Consider the following 16,482-nt stretch of genomic DNA (forward strand, 5'->3'; position numbering starts at 1 on the left):
TTTTCCTCTTTGCTTTCCTGGAATCATGTTACATATTTTTGGAGCTGCTGTTGCTGATGGCTAGAGAGGGTGAGAGAAAGAAATTGATATTTACAGTGCATCTGAAACAAACAAGGCAAGCTCAGCTCGAGCTGACCTTTTTAACTGGTGTGCACAGGGTGGCATTTGCTTTTTGAAAAGTACAGCCTCATTCTACTCAGCAGTGGGACTGAAAACAGCAAAGCACTTCCTGGAAGCAAAATGCATAAAGCCTCATCCTCTGACTTCATAGTCTGAGCTTTAGAGTAGAATTTTTCAAGGGCATCTTTGGAAAAAAGTGCAAACTCCTGTTAGAAGCTGGTGAGATCCAAGTAGCTATCTATTTCAGGTGGCTTGTAAAATCGCTACCTAAAAGTACTGGGAACCCCCACCTCCAAAGGAAAAAATTGTTACTTTTCAAAGAACTGGAAATCTGCAAGGAAATTCTCCTTTCTAAATTAGCTGTGTGTCCAGACTAGAAGAGTCGAAAATTGTTTTTTTCAGCATGGGTTTTTCTGTATGTCACAAGAAATACAGACTAGACTGTAGTTCCACGAATCATGTAAGAAATAAAGCACTGGCTGGAAAACAAAGTCAGGAGAGACAAAACTGGAGATAGGCCTCCCCAACTTCACAGTTGTTTTAATAAGGAAAATATCCCTGTGGCAAGTAAAAGGTCATAGTTTGTCTTCCACCCATCCCTTTTCCCATGCTGTCCTGTTCTTTCCCACTGGGAACCAGCTCAGTAGGCATCTTTAAGTCTGTGATTAACATATAGTTGATGACTTTTTCTTGGCAAAAACAGTTACATTGGACCTCCCAAGATTGCTGTATTCACAAACTGTCTAACCACCTCTGTCTTTACAAGTTCTATCTCAATAGCAAAGGTTCAATCAAGAAATTCAATCGTTATACTCCATGAATATCAAAGGCATCAATGACAGCAGGCAATTTGGGGCAAAGAATATCCTTCTGTATTTGTACAGTGTTTATTGCAATGGAAACATCAGTTAACCCTCAAGGTGCCATTGGGACAGAAATTATATTAATATTAAAGCACCTTTACTTTTTGTCATTAGAAAACTGAGATACTTTCTTTTTCAGTCACAGGTGCTTCAGACCATAATCTGCCATCTGAGAAGCTGTGTTAACCTCATCTGCAGTTTTAATTTGGACTTTCTGAACCAAAACGCAAGCCGTATCACACAAAACTAATTTCTGTGCATGTAAACTCAGTTTCAGAGAATTAACTTCTGAGCTATGGAAAACTAGGTATGGAGAAACATGGTGAGCAAATTTGGCCAAAGATTGTCTGTTGACACTGTTTCTAAAATGTAGTGGACAAATGAGGCTTCTAACATCATGCACAACTTTGTGAAAAGGAGTTGCTTTCTGCAGAAAGTTTCCTTTGTTTGCTGAAAAGCTGAATGTGTTAAGTTTTCAGTGTTTTAGCTAAGACTCGGATTTCTGTGAGAAGAGATCTCTTGACCCACTTTGACAGAATCTGTTTTGGGTTCACTCAGTGTGAGCTTACAGATGGCCCCTGTCTTCTTCCTACTTTGTTACTCTGACACACTTGACCATCTGAAACGTGCTATTGTGGTTGTGTGGAGAAATTCTGAGGGCTTAAAGTGTCAACCACTACCAGGTGTTTTTTGATAGAAAGTGTCTTTCTCTAGATGTTCAACGGTGCTTAGCACCGTGATGCCAGAATTTCATTGAGAAGCCCTCAGGAAGGTTGAAGCTAGCTATCAAGGATCTGTTCAGCTTTGCATGCTCTAAACACGAAGATGAAGTTTACTATTGAGTGCTCATTTCCACTCGTCCAGCTGCTAGAAACGATATTCTCTCCATCTCAAGCCATCATTTTTCACTGCAAATCAAAATTGTTGTTTTAAATTACATCACTGTCATTAAATCTGCCGGTGGTGCAAATCCTGAACAGCCATGCCAGGACTAAACAACATAACTGTGTGATGAAAAGAAGATGCCAAGGTGTGGATGGAAGGGAGTAGTTTACTTTTCGAAGAAAGACTCCAGGTGGGTGCAATTGCCCACGCTGGGACTAGCCGCACAGTGCTTTTCATTGTCACAGATGGTAGGTGTTAGATGATGCAATGTGTATGGTGCCAGACAAATTACTTTTTTAGCTCATTCCTCTGGAAACAGGAGAAGAATCTGAACTGGATTTCTGTGCAAACCTGGAGCAGGAGCTGCAAGCTGCAACCCCAGCAGAGACTCAAGCAGTCAATGGGCCCAGTCTTTCGAATCAAGTCAGCCTTGCTCTGGGGATGGGGAATTACACAGAAATCGCCTGGAGTTTGGAACAAGTCCACTTAGTTTTAAATTAAGCTGTGAATTGGGGAACACTCTTATTCAATGGTGTAATGAACCTACAGGTTGGAAAAGCCTGCTCCTAAGTGAAAGCCTCAATATAACACCAGCAACCACTACAGCCAGAAGTGTTGAAACACCATGATGAAAGTTGTATCGTGTCTCTTTCAGCCCAAGTTGAAATTAAAAGATACTTTTTTTTCCTTTTTTTGTTTCCCTCTTCCCAGCAGTATTTCCAGTCCAACACTGTGGTGGTCTAACTGGCAAGTTGGAGGTTAGCGAGGCTAAAGTTAAAGCTCGCCAACTCCGACAGCCAAAGGCTACGCGAGCAAAAGCTGTGGCTGCCTGCGCCTGGAACGGTAGCACCGGCCGGAGGGTACCGTGAGGTGGCTGCCCCTCGCCCTCGCCTCCCCCCGGCTCGCCTCCGTGGCCGGGGCGCCGTGAGGAAGAGGAGGGGAAGCTGCTGGCCTTAAAAAAGCCCGTTACCGGCCCGCGTGCCGTGCTCGCCGCAGCGGGGGCCGCGCCGCGCCGCCCCGCCGGGCTCCCCCTCGGCGGCGGGCGCACGGGGAGCCGCGGCCGAGCCCCCCCCGCCGGCGGAGCGGCCCCGTCCCGCCCCCTCCCCCCCCGCCGCCGGGGGCGAGGCTGCCCCGCGGGTGACCCGCCCGACGGGCGCGCCCCCGCCGCATCACACGAGGGGGCAGCGCGGCCGCTCCCTCTGCCCCGCCGCCCGCCTGCCTCCTGCCTCCCTCCTCTCGCCGCCTCGCTGCAGCCCGGGCTCTGCCGAGTCAAAGCGCGGATCAGGTTCCCTGCCCCAGTATAAAAATCTCGGCGAGAAATCTCCGGCGGGAGAGAGGGACCGTGCGCGGGAGGAGCGCGGCGGGAGGCGGCGGCGGCCGGCGAGCCCGTCCGTGGGGGAGCGAAGGGACGCGCTGCGGCGGCGGCGGCAGCAGAAGCAGCAGCCGCTGCTCACCGGGGACGCCCGCGGCTCGCCCCTCTCAGCTGCGGGAGAAGAGCTTTTTGCCGCCCGAAGTAAGTCCGAGGGGGCGGTGGGGGCTCCTGGGGTCCGCCTGAGGGATGGTGCCCCCCGCGGGGGTGGGTGGGGAGCGCTTCCCCCCCCGTCCTGCCCCGGTTCCAGGAGATTTTCCCCCGCGGGGCTCCGCAGCCCCGGCCCCTCCTCGCCTCCTCTTGCCGCCCGGCGGGCGCCGGGGAGCGGGGCCGTGGGGTCGGGTGGGACTCGTCGGGGCGGTGGGGGAGCGCCTGCGGCCCCGCAGGCACCTGCCCGGGGCAGGTGGGGGCCGAGGTCTGGGGGTGCCGGGAAGCGGGGACGGGGTGGCGGCGTTGGCCGTGGCGGGGAGCGATGCCGCGCTTGACGGGCGCCCCGCTCGGGGTGGCGGCCGTGGGTCGGTAGGTGGGAGCGTCAAAAAGCCAGGGCGGGGTGAGAAGGAGAGAGGTGGCCGTGGGGGACGTGAGCCGGCGGCGAAGGGAGGCAGGAGTCCTCACGCTGCTCCATCTCGAGGGGACAGAAGCGCAGCGGAGTGACCCCAGAGCGGCAAACCCCCTGCGGGTCCCAGTTGTCCTGTGCCAGGAATGTCCCGCTGAGACGCGGGATAATCAGGTTAAATTGGAGCCTCAGACCGAGCACTTTAGCTGATTTTTTTCTTGGGACTTTGTCTTCTTATCCCTAGTTTACTTCTAGTGGAACAAATGAATCTAGCAAGTGCTGATAGACCTATTTAAAACTGTTGTCGTTAGTTTGTGTCTTTCTTTTCCTCTGGAGGGAGAGGTTGGGAGAAAACGGGAGTTAACAACGGTGAAAACACAGTTTTCTCCTGTTGAGCATATGCATTATTCTGCAAATGTGTCCTGATCTCCAACACTGGTGCTTCTAACTCCTTATCCTCCTTCATCCTCTCCTTTTTAAAAGTAGAGCTTTTTATAGGGGAAGGGTAGTCTTCATTCTTCAGGAGCTCATCTGCTCCTTTGACATGTTCCAGTTGGCTGTCGCACACCTCTCTTCCACACTGCAAGTGGTTTGCCTTGGTAGTGAGTGTCTACTATGCACTAGCTTCGGGATACACTCCGCAGCTGGATTCTAGGCTGTAAACCCTAGAGACTAGGTTGTTCTTGGGACTATTGTGGAAATGTTTGTGACATGCATAAAATCTTTTTCGGTGAGAAAAACCCTGCAGCTATGGATAGGGGTAGGTGTTTTAACTAGATCCTGCTCGCTCTAAAAGACCTGTATTAAAGTGGAAGAACGCTTTACCTGTGGCTTATCAACTCTTGAACTCTCTGCCCTTTCCTTATTTTCCCTTTGGACTTTGATTTTTTTTGAGCTTTCAACAAAGTTCAACTTTTTGGACAAGAAATAGACTGAGTATGTAACTGTGCTAGGTAGAAGGAGGGAAGAGTTGGAGAGAAAGAGAGAAGGGAAGGGTACGGGAAAATTTGTTATAAAGAAGTACTTGTCTTCTGCATTTTCGGGACAGTGTGCTTGAGCTAATTTACAAAGCAAATTTTAAGTAGGTTTTTGTTTGTTTGTTTGTTTGTTTGTTGTTCACCCCTTCCCCCCCCCCCCCCCCGTGTATTTCTGTTTCCTCTCTGCAAAGAAATAAGAATTTTTAAAAAAGGAAAAAAAAGTCTGAACTTTTGATCAAGAGAAATGGTCCAAAGGGAAAAAAGAAACCTGTGTATTTGTGACAAAATTTGTTGATTTGCTGTAGCAATGAATATTTGGAAGTGAATTGCGAGGGTACTTCATTGGAGAGGACAAACAAGAAAAAAGCAGCAACAAAAGCCCTGCTGCATAATTTAGTGATTCTTCCTGAAGAGAAGGAGAGCAGGGGTTTAATATGCTCCTGTCTCCAGACTAAGCTAAACTGTTTGATAACTTATGACTTGTGAAGCTTTGGATGAAATTGAAGGACACAAACTGACTGGTGTTAGCATGCTCCAGAGCAAGCTCGTGGGTGGAAAAAAGAGAAGCCAGCAACAAATCTTTCTTTTACAAATGGTAAGTCTTTTTTTATAGTGTAGAAGTGGCCTAAGAAAAACAGACGTTTTGCAATTATCCAGATATCTATCACCAGTTATATGAGATGCAGTCTGAGACTGGTACATCCTTGCCAGCAGAAGGTTGGTTTTACCACAGTATTATAAAACAGTGCTGCTATCGCAGTACCATATGCCTTTATTCCTCTATGCCCATACTGACACTGAGGACACTTTAGAGGCTTATCTTATTCCTGACACAACTGTCCTGATGGATGTTTTGTGTAGATTCATCTTTCTGTTGCTAATGTGAATATTATTACTTAGCTGACCTCCAGCAGTCACGGCTCCAGCAAGGTACATCCCTGACATGTCCTATATTTCTTCTTGATCATTCCGGGAATGGTTGTTCCTGAGTCCTCAGATAACAATTAAAAATAGTCCTTTATAGAAGCTCTAAAAATGCACTCATTTAACTCATACTCTTATTTTAGTGTGGTTTGGTGACAGGAAAGATACGATTTATCAAGTGTGATGGTGCAACAAGTGTTTTAGCATAACACTACGGCATTAGGAATGGAGCTGGCATTGCTCATGAAACCTCCTGCTCTGTTCAGGCCCCCTCATTACCTACACTCCCAACCGTGGTGTTTTCTGTGGGAACTGGTCTTTAACAATGTACGCTTTGCTTCGATATTTACAACCTCTTGCTGATCAGTGTATCAAAAGCATTTTCGTTTAGAGGATTCATTTCAGGACTTTAATTGAGGAAATCTCTTTGTTTCAAGCCTCTATAATAAACTATTCAAAGTGCTGTCTTTGAACGAACTAGGTCACTGTAACGCGCACACACACAGAGTGATTCTCATCTGCTTAGGGTAGCCTGCATTCGGTTGAGCCATATCCCTGGTGAGCTTGTCCCTAATTTATCCTTCTTGGACTGGCTTGTTCACAGGGAGCTTATGCTGAAAATTCACTGCTGGAGGTCATTCTCCATTCTTGGCATCTCTGGCAGCCTTAAGCTTAAATTGCAGCCTCATTTTCTATCCAATCAATACCACTCTTATGTGGCTGAGTTTCCATGGTGCCCCCAATCTTCTGTCTACATATTGATGTCTGACAGCAGGAATAGCATTCTGTGTTGCTATATATACTTACTAAACCTGTCAAAACTATTTAGGGTCTGTCGCACTAATTTATATCCATATCCTGATATTATTTGTATCTGTTGAGCTTTGACTGATGGAACTCGCTGCACTAAGGAATCAGCCCCAACAATGCACTCCAGGGATGGCTCAAGGGATGGACGTTTTGAGAAAGGGAAAAAGACTCTTCTAGAGTAGCTGGGGTAGTCTAGAATCCTTTGAGCACAATAGAGTCATTTTGAAAACATCCAAGTCTCAATGGCTCCAAGTTAATGCTTTGGAAATCATTCTCCATTGTGCTACTTTGAATGCATAGAGGGTCCTCTCCGATGGAGATGTGGAGAGGAAAATAGAACAGTGGGCATTGTCAAGTGTTCAATGTGCATTTGAGGCAAGTTGGAGGAAATTTGAGTCAGTTGTTTCATACTAACTTTCTTCAGCAGAAGCACTGTGGAAAAATGAAATTAAAGGATCGAGCCATGTCTTCTGTAATGTGAATGTTTGTGTTTTGCTACAGTAACCCACAGGGCATTGTAGTTGTGTAAGAAACGGTATGGCCGTGTCTCTGTGGATTGACACAGCAGCCACTAAACAAGGTGAGAAAAGATGTATCTTCTATGTGTCGTTAACTTCCGAGGGACTGATACTTGTTATTTGTGCCAACAGCAATAGACACTAAATAAAAAAACAGTAGATTTTTTTTTTTTTTTTAATTTAAATGTGCTTTGCAAACCATTGATCTTGTGTCAAACAGATGTGGTCATCAGCTGGAGAAAATCTTCAATCCTGCTGTCTTTAACATGAGCTTGATCCAGCCTATGAAATGAATTGGCTGTCAGTATGGAATTTGCTGCTTAAAATTTTGTTTGCACTGAGTCGCCAGAAGAACTGATTTTGCGATGCCAAGTTCATTAATGCTTTTCAGACCCTCTTCTGGCTCCTACAGTCTTTTCACTAGTGAAAAGTAAGGACCTTTAAGACTTTAAAGGCCCTGTTGCAGGTGGTGTTTGACATTGTGGTTCAGTTTGTTAAGCTTTCAGCAATGGCTTACCTTATCATGGTAGAAGGAATCAGAGGGACTTTACCAAACCAGACACTCTCTTGGCCAGTATATCCCACCTTATTTTATTCCAAAGAGTACAATTACTGAACCGTTTAAAGCATCTGACTCTACTTCCCGCAGTGGCACCGTGATGAATATTTTTTTTAAACTTTGCTCATTTCCTTGCTTGCTTATATATGTGGGAGTGACTTTTTAAAAACTGTAGTCATCTTGCAGACTGCTTTTTAATGTCTTTCAGACTGAAGGTTGAGAGACCACAGCTGTAGGCAGTTTCATGGGAGATGAGGGGGAATGTGAATATCATAAAGAGCTAGATACATTACTGATGCAGCCAGGTGATTTCCACCCCCTCTGTCCCTCCACTCCAAAAAGATTCTGCCCTTCCTTGTCTTCCCAGAATAGCAGATTCTGATTTCAATGTGGATAATCTCTGAAGGTGAGAAGTAGTCTTAAGTCTGAGGTAAAATCCAGTTTTGGTACATTAAGAAAAATATATTGCTGTGTTAATTTGGGCCCTAGGAGCACGTTGCTTTGCAAGTGCCATTGATTGCATGGCAGCTGCAACAGAGGGGTTTAGGGCAGAAGAACATTACAAGAGTTGGGGATTTTCTAGTAAAAATAGTCTCTGAAAATAAGTAGCGCTTGGGGCTATAGTCCACTGCCATTTAGTAAACTGCAAAGTTCAAATTTAAACTGGACCTTTCTCCTCTGAGGCCTGCCAGCACTATTTCAGAGCTTATTAAATGTTTCATGAGAGCGTTATAAAAGTCTTCCTTCCTCATTAGTTTCTACAGAGTTCCAGTGTAGCTTGGACATTGTAAACATCCCCTATTCAGTTAGGGAATGATACCATTGTCAAGTGCCTGTGGGGAGGGAAGAGAAAGAGGAGAAATTCTTAGTCCAAATGCTTGTTTTGACACTGGTCTGCAGCTAGCTAACATTGTAAATGAAATTCAGTATTTGCCATCTTCAAATGATGTTTTTGGAGGAAGTCACTATCTGTACGAGTTCTCCTCCCAGGAGTAAAACCAGACCGAACAACTTGGAGGGAAGAGTTGGCTTGATGGGCTCTTCTTTCCTTCATCAAGCCTCTCTCTATGCACCTGGGCTGATGCTCTCTTGGCTTAGTGGGGCTGGTCCAGCTGTCAGCGGAGACAGGCACAGACAATGAGGTTGAGTTAGACTATTTCTCAGCCTTGAATGCAAAGTTGGTCTTGATCTTCTGAGATCATTAAGAAAGAGAGACCACTCTGCTTGTGGCCACCATCTGACTTTGCTACCTGCATCTGTCTGTTGCCTTAGGCTGTCCCTGATGATTAGAAAGGTGAAAACCAGATGATTGTGCCATACGGGTATAAAAGACAGGAGGAACTACTTGTGTATTGACACAAGCAGTAAATATATAGATATCTGTGGAAGTCAGAATGGCCCTGTCTGGTTGCAAGAAACAAAAATGACTGAACTTGGTTCTCAAATTCAGTTCCATTGAATATCAGGCATAAACCCTGTTTTGTTCTTGTGTTTTGCTTCTCAGAGCCATGCAAACAATGGCATTAGTTTCATAACCAACTAGAGATGATCTGACTATTGCATTTAAGGCTTCCTTGTTTCGACCGGAATGCTAGTACAACAGATTTATTTATGTATTTATTTTTTTAGCTATACTTCTCACACATCATGTATCTCAAAGTGCAAAAGAGTCTTAGTAGTGCAATGCAAATGTATGCGCCCATCTGTAGCCAGCAACAGAAGGCTCACAGTCTGGACCATCTTTGCCTCCATGACAGGAGCATCCCAAATGCGCTTAATACTGTGTGTAGGTAGTTCTCATACCAAAACCTTTTTGTGTAAAAGTAGCTATTTTACAGGTGTTTTGTCTTTTTTTTTTTTTTTTTTTTAACAGATTTACAGCGTGCAAGTAACAGTGGGAAGAATGACATTGTCTCAAAATGCCCATTTGAACATTTCTGTGATGCTTTTCTAGGCACTTTTATAGACAGTAATGGATGGATGTTTCAAGAAAGGTCTACTGTCTTTGAAAGTGATATAAGGAAGGGACTTAGAAATAGCCTTGGTAGAAGGATGGCACCTCTAATTTGGTGCTGTTTCTGCAGTATTACAGAACTACCAGGTCACAGTTTCCTTTTGGACAACTGAACTTCTTCCATTTCGATACTGAGATCTATTTCAACTCACTAAGAATCATATTCTTCCTGTTAAGCAGAGATTAATAATAAACGAGGCACGCCTCCTCCAACCATTATTCAAAGTTGATGCTTCAGCAAGAACTTCATTAGAACAAGGACTATAGAGTTCAACCTAAGATTTAGAAAGGGTGCCCACCCCTTTGTTTTGGTGACAAATTCTTCAAAATAAGACACAAATGAGGTATAATGCTGGTAAATGGTTGTGACTCTTCTTGCACTTCTTGCAGCAGAATCTGATTACTTTCATTGGAATTGCCTTTAGAGTGATGCACCTTCTAATAAATTAAAGATAAATCAAGAGATTGTTCTGTTCTTCTGTCTTAAATCTGGTAGGAAAACACTTTTTTTCCTTTAGTTTGAACAATAAAAATTATGTGTTCAAAAGGAGCCTCCCCACCCCCACCATATTAATCAGAAATAGTTTAAACTTCTTGTTCTATCTACTTAGGGTTGTTTCTCCTGGAAACCCCAGTCTTCTGTGGTAGTACCTTAGCTTTCCATCCAGTGCTGCTGAAAGGCTCCCGAGATGCAATGATTGCTTCCTGATAGCTTGCGACACCTGACTGCCTGTTTGTTTGTTTGGATTGCTGCCTTCCCAGAGGTCACAAAGATGTTTTTGTTTGCACAAGAGTCACTTGCTTTTATTAGAAACCTGCCTGGGTGCAGCTGATATGCAGTAGGGACCCAGGGGGTGGAATAAAAAAATCTAAGGCCAACAGATAGGATTTTCATAAATTTTCCAGAAACATTGCAAGCTTTGATTCAGGAACTTCATGTCATTTCATTATTAAATCCTCACTTCCCTAAGATGTCCCTTCAACCCGTGTTTCTTTTCTGATTTGCGCGTTGTCAGATACTTTTGCTAATCTCTGTAGTTGATGCTTGCTTAAGTGATTATTTGGCAGAAGTGTGTGAGCAGGCATGTGTGTGATTGTCGTTGGCATGGCAGTTAGTATGATATAGCATTAGCATACTTGCTCCATGCTGCAGGCCACCTTCTCTTCTAGGCATATTTATGCAGCAGGGGAAAAAAAAAAAACCAACAAAAACCAAACAACAGAAAGCCATGGGGGAGCCAGTTATTCGTATGGTGACCTTCTGGCCAGTTTGACCAAGGACCAACAGAGTTCAGAGGAGCCTAAAAGCTGCTCTCGTTTTCCTTCTATTACTAGTCACAAACAGATCATTCACCAGCAGAGGATTTATGAGCTGCAGGGATTATGGGCTGCCTCAATAGGGGTATCTACGTTGAATTTAGTTCTTGGGAATTTCCCTGCACTTGCAAAATAGCATGGGAACCGTATTTATGGGGTGATAAAGAAGAAAAGACAAGCTCCGCTCCATGTTTGTTAGCTCACGACCCTGTCTTTAAATGGGACATAGAGTTTAAATTTGTGTTTTGGACTCATTAATATGGAACAACCATTGGGATTATAGGTGTATGTGTTTTAAGAGGTGTCAGTCTCTCAATTACTTGTAATTTGAGCTATAGTCTTTGCATGTCTTGTGCATTGGAACAGTTTTCGTGATTATGGGTTATCTCACTGAGATAATAGTGGGATTTACTTAGACAATGTAAATGTAAAAGTACATCTGAAACCTTTGCTTGATCGGTGCCTTAATTTATAAAATTAAACACAGTTAGCGGAAATAAAAATCTTCAATGATACCATAGGCATTCAGGTGCATGTCCTTTATGGGTGGGTATGAAATCTCTTGTGATAACTTTCATAGCAACACATTTACTCTGGAGCCTTCGGCAGCTTCACTTGATATTTTTCTGGACATCTATTTAAGCATGAGCTGCTCCTGTATTTTTGGTTAAAATCGAGCTATCGAAGAGCTGGTTTTCTTTTCCACTTTCTGCTGTTCTTCTATCTGTCCATGTTAATAACTGTACCTTTCCAAGGCACGGTGTGGGCGGGGCATAACTCCCTGACAAAATCAGTCACTGTACAGCTGTCTGGTGCTGTGAAGGTTCTGGCTTTTCCTGATGAGAGGTGGAGGCTGTCATCTTCCCATGGGATCAGTCATCAGTTATACCTCTGAAGGGGGACCACTTCTGGGCTTAACGTCTAAAATGGTTTTGTAAAGCTGTTTGGAATCAGAAATGTAGGAGAGTGGGGAACATGTTCTCTCCTTGTCTCCAACTACCTGCAAAACTGGTCATGTTTTCATGATGAAAAAATCTGAAGTTCAAAAAGGGATGGGAATGGAAGGAAAAGTGGGTGAAGTCCTTGCTCTTAAGTATAACTTTGATCTAGAAAAGTTATTTTGAGGCTCTTTCAAAAAATATTTATAGATTCTTTTAGTATTTTGCAACCGAGATAATATTTACAAACACCCCTTCTTATTCATTAGCATAATGTGCTACATCGTCCTGGCCTTTCTTTGGCTGCTTTTCTGTGCTCAAATACAGCATCTCTGTGCGAGTTTTCACAAAGGGTGAAAGCTCTTAAAAATGCCTGGAGATTGAATACTGACATACAAGGAGAGGACTAAAAAAGAAAGGGAATATATTACAGCATGTACTTGGTTCATTTAATTGCGATGTACTATAGTTTGAATTATTTATGACTATATCTACATGGAAGTAGTCCTTTAAATAAGAACCCCACCTCCTTGTGCAAACCACAACTAGGTTGAGTGGATATGGAGGCTGTGCGTTTTCATAGAGAAAAATAATGATATGTATAGACACTTTGCCCCAACATTGTGCTTTACACATGTACATCAAAAGCGAGTGTCTGGAGAAACGTTCCAAACTGTAGGGATGTGTAGCAAAAACGTGTTATCTAACTTTAGACTTTCCAATTGTGCAACACGTACTATAAAGGACAAGTTCACATCTTTCTGTATTGACAGTTTCAGCACGTGCAATAAGGTTCTAATTCTAGTTAGGATTTTACCAACTGAGATTTCTCAAGTAATTGTAGGTGGGAATTTCTTGTCTTATTTAAATAGGATCTTCTGAAACAAACAAAAAACTCAAAGCAGGAGAAGTCTGTGAAGTGAAAATAATCTAAGTCAAGAAAAATTGAGGTTGAAATATTTCACATCAGGCTTATCGAAATGTGAATTTTTGTGTTACTGAATCCAAGATTTCTGTACCAGGTCAGTGAAATTCTAGTGTGTATCTAAACTCTTGCAGCACGTAACGGGTATTGAGGGAATGGAAACAAGATATTGAGCCTACATATGAGGTTGTTAGATACATTGGCTACAGTAAGCTCTTTGTGATGCCCTGTGATGTCAGTCTGATGCGTTCGTCATGGCATTTTTATGATCACAATGTCTCACAAAAAGAGTGGTATAGTATACAGCAATGGGAAATGAGGAGCATTTTCTCAAATTTATCCTTTCCTGATCAGTTTAGGTTTTTTTTCAAAATATACCTTTGAATATTAGAATATAATTGTAATAATTGTAAACATTTGTAAACAATTGTAATAATTGTAAACTATTACACAACTATTTATTTACAAAATAAACACAATAATTTATAATTGTTGTTTACATTTATTACTGGTATAATTATAATTATAAATATACTGAATGGAATTTTTATTCCATTTTTTCCCAATGACTTGTGTTATGTTCTTTTCAGTTGCTCCACAGGACATGGTGTTTGGATTTTTTTTTTCTTCCTCCCTGTATCATCATAGCTTCTGTTACAAAAGACATTTTAGCCTAAGCTGAGTGTTAAGTAGACCCTTAGCCTAGAATAATAGAGTTTTCACTGCCTGATGCCGTGTGTCATTTGTGTGAAATGAAAGGAATATTTTTTTAATGTATATTTTTATGGGTATATTTTTGTAGGTATATTTTCATATATATCTCATTTATATATGTCTTCTCTTCCCTCAGGTTCAAAAAAGTATTCTAGCCTTAAAAATGTTTTGGAGTAGCAGAATTTACAAGCTGTGGCAGCTGATCCCAGCTTGGCTGCCCACTTTGAGCAGCCTCGCCAACTTCTCTAGTTTCCTTGCTGATTCGTGTCTGGTCTCAGTTTTGCTGTCTTGCAAAGCTAAACCACTGAAGGCTGCTACTGCTTCTGTAGCTGTGAAACAGGTCAGGTTTTTCTAAGGCATGGCTCAAGTCCGGTGATTAATAGTCCAGTTGTACAAGATACAAAAGTGGATGGAAGAGCATGGGTCGAGTTCTGTAAAACTGACAGGGGTTATGTGGACTGCTTAAAACTCTTTGCAAGTAGCCTTCATCTTCCTTAGCTTTAAATGTACAAAGATCTGAAATGAATTCTTCCCTGAACAGGTAAACCACACCTAAGCTGTTTTGGTTTAGAAGATGTATTTCCATAACTCTGAATAGCTGATGTTTCCTTAATCTTAATTCTGAATTCCTGTGTCTCTAATGTCCTTATTTTTATAACCCCGACTTCTCTTTGCTTCAACCTCTTTTCTATTTAAATAGTGTATTAGGTTATCTTTCACAAATATTACACATTCTCTCATGTTTCTTATTTTCAGTGGCCTTTTAGAGCCCCACACCTAGTTCTAAATCAGCAAAACATTTCAGCTTAGTGAAAATTTAACCTGTCATTCTATAACTGCATTATAATTTCCATAGTCAAACTTTTTTTCATGTTGCAGTTTAAAATTTTAGAAGCACTATTCCAAAGTTATTTTCAAGTCTGGATGACTCTTCTGCTAAGCACTAGGATATGACATCTTTTGTCTCCAGAATTTTTTCTGTGTCTAGAAGTAAATTCAGTAATCATTGGTATATAGTGGTATGTAAGCATGTATGTATTTTTGTTCCATTAGACTTCAGCGTGTCTGGTGAATTTTATTTGATATTTGTGTTGTCCAGTTGCCTGGGTAGCTGCGAGCACAAGGACCTCCATACTGTTGACTAATACAATTTTATGTGGGCAACACATTTTGTTGCCTTGTTTTTCAGATGATTCATAAATGAACTCAACAACACTGATCCTAGGCTGAACTTTGGGTGTTACAACCCCTTCTTCCATACAAAGAACTGATTATTGTTCTTACTCTGGGATTCTCACTTCCTTGGCTAAGATTTAGAGAGTGACAGGACCTTACCACTTATCCCAAGATTACCAAGCTCTCCTAATTGCTTTTTTAAAGTCTTTGAAAATCCAAACGATTTACATCTAGTGAAAAATAGCCAGAGTAAGTTTTTAAAGTCTTCTTGTAGATTAATGATGCATAGTTTATCATTGTGAAAAATGTGGCTTTTTAGACTTTTATAGTTTGTGAGGTTTCTATTTCAGGCTAGCTGGTTTACACTTGTCTTAACTGATTTTTTCCTAGCTCTGGAAGTGCAGTTTAGTGAAACTGAATTTCTCAAGCTGTTTCTTTTTTTTTTTTTTTTTTTTTTTTAAATTGACTTTATTTTATTTTCCCTAATTCTGTCTGGCAGTTCTGCCTCAAGTTCTCATATATAAACCTAGGGCATACATCTCTCGTCCCTACTTTGAAGTGAAAACTGAAGCAGAGGAGCCATTTAACTTCTGTACAATCTCTTTTTCTGCCCTCATTGAATTTTTTGCATTAGGGTAGTCTGCCATATATTCTGCAGGAGCTACCGGCTCTTCTGGAGTTCCAGTTTCCCATGTGCTTAAGGAATGCCTTATTACTTGTCACTATGTATTTGCCTCCTTGTTCCTCAACCTTGCTCTTGGACCTCTTAATCTCCATTTTGCATCTCACCTGCCAAAGTTGTTCTCTCCTATTAGTTTCACTCAGGCTGGATTTCCATTTTCTTTCTCTTAAGGGTATTCTGTGAGTGAACAAATTCTTAAACTACATTTGAGAAATCGTTGGTTAGTTGTTTTTTTGTTTGTTTTTTTTTCTTTCTTTCTCAGTGGCCAGAAGTATCATCAGTGATTGCATTTTGGCACCCTTTCAGAATATCTGTAGTCATTCCTTTCATGCTTTATTAAAGGAATGTTCACAGGGAACAGAAAGAAATGACTCCCAAACACTGTGCTTCTTGAAGCCTGGTTCTCTTAGGACTGGTAATGACCTCCCAATTGTAGCATCAGGGAGTAACTTTGGGGTGAAGATTTCAAAGGACTGTGAGAGAATTCTGTTTACATCCTATGGAAATGTATTTGAACTATTGCAATTCTTCCTTTGGAAACTAGTCTAGAAACACAGCTAATTCCTGAACCAATTCTTTTCCACTGTTTGGGACTAGCTCATTGTAGCTTTTCCTTCTGAAAGCTTCAAACCAGCTGCCTACATATAAACTGATTACACTGACAAGAAATAATTTTTAAAAATTTCATTTTCACATTTCTAGGAAATGGTAATGTTGTCATCATTTGATCGCCAAGTATTTTACATTGATCATCTCTGGTCTGAATCGGAGGCTTGTCTTCTATCATCTCCAAGACTGTAGCTCAGAATTTGTAGTTGGAAACACTGCCCTAATGTACCTCCTTGCAAGGAAAAGCTCATTGAAGAGAGCCTGAGAAGTCAGATTTGTACTTTAAGAGTTCTTCCTCTTTCTTACTTGGTATAAGTGCAAGTATAGCTCAAGGTTGTACGTTTTCTCTTTTTAGAAGAATCCCCTCTAAGCATTTTAGCTAAAGGCCCAGTCTAAAGTCTGTCCAAGTAATTAAATATGTATGTAAAAGTAAATGTATGTATGTATGTAGACTCATTGTGATTTAGATTGTCTGTATAATTTAACACTTTTTGTGTTGCTGCCTTTTTTTTTGATTAATACTTGA

At 42.1% G+C, this 16,482-nt stretch overlaps 1 protein-coding gene across 2 annotated transcripts in view; it reads left to right on the top strand.

Moving 5' to 3' along the window:
• The first annotated feature begins 3,022 nt into the window (after positions 1-3,022).
• The window catches only part of PTN (pleiotrophin), an 82,107-nt gene continuing 68,647 nt past the window's right edge, over positions 3,023-16,482 (top strand). Inside the window, exon 1 of one of the 2 annotated variants that reach the window (XM_074902032.1) lies at positions 3,023-3,381. The gene's annotated coding sequence lies outside the window, so the exon portion shown is untranslated. The remainder of the gene's footprint in view (positions 3,382-16,482) is intronic. The other variant, XM_074902031.1, reaches the window with a different exon arrangement.

This window comes from Athene noctua, chromosome 3 (assembly GCF_965140245.1).
Source record: "Athene noctua chromosome 3, bAthNoc1.hap1.1, whole genome shotgun sequence".
Lineage (NCBI taxonomy): Eukaryota > Metazoa > Chordata > Aves > Strigiformes > Strigidae > Athene > Athene noctua.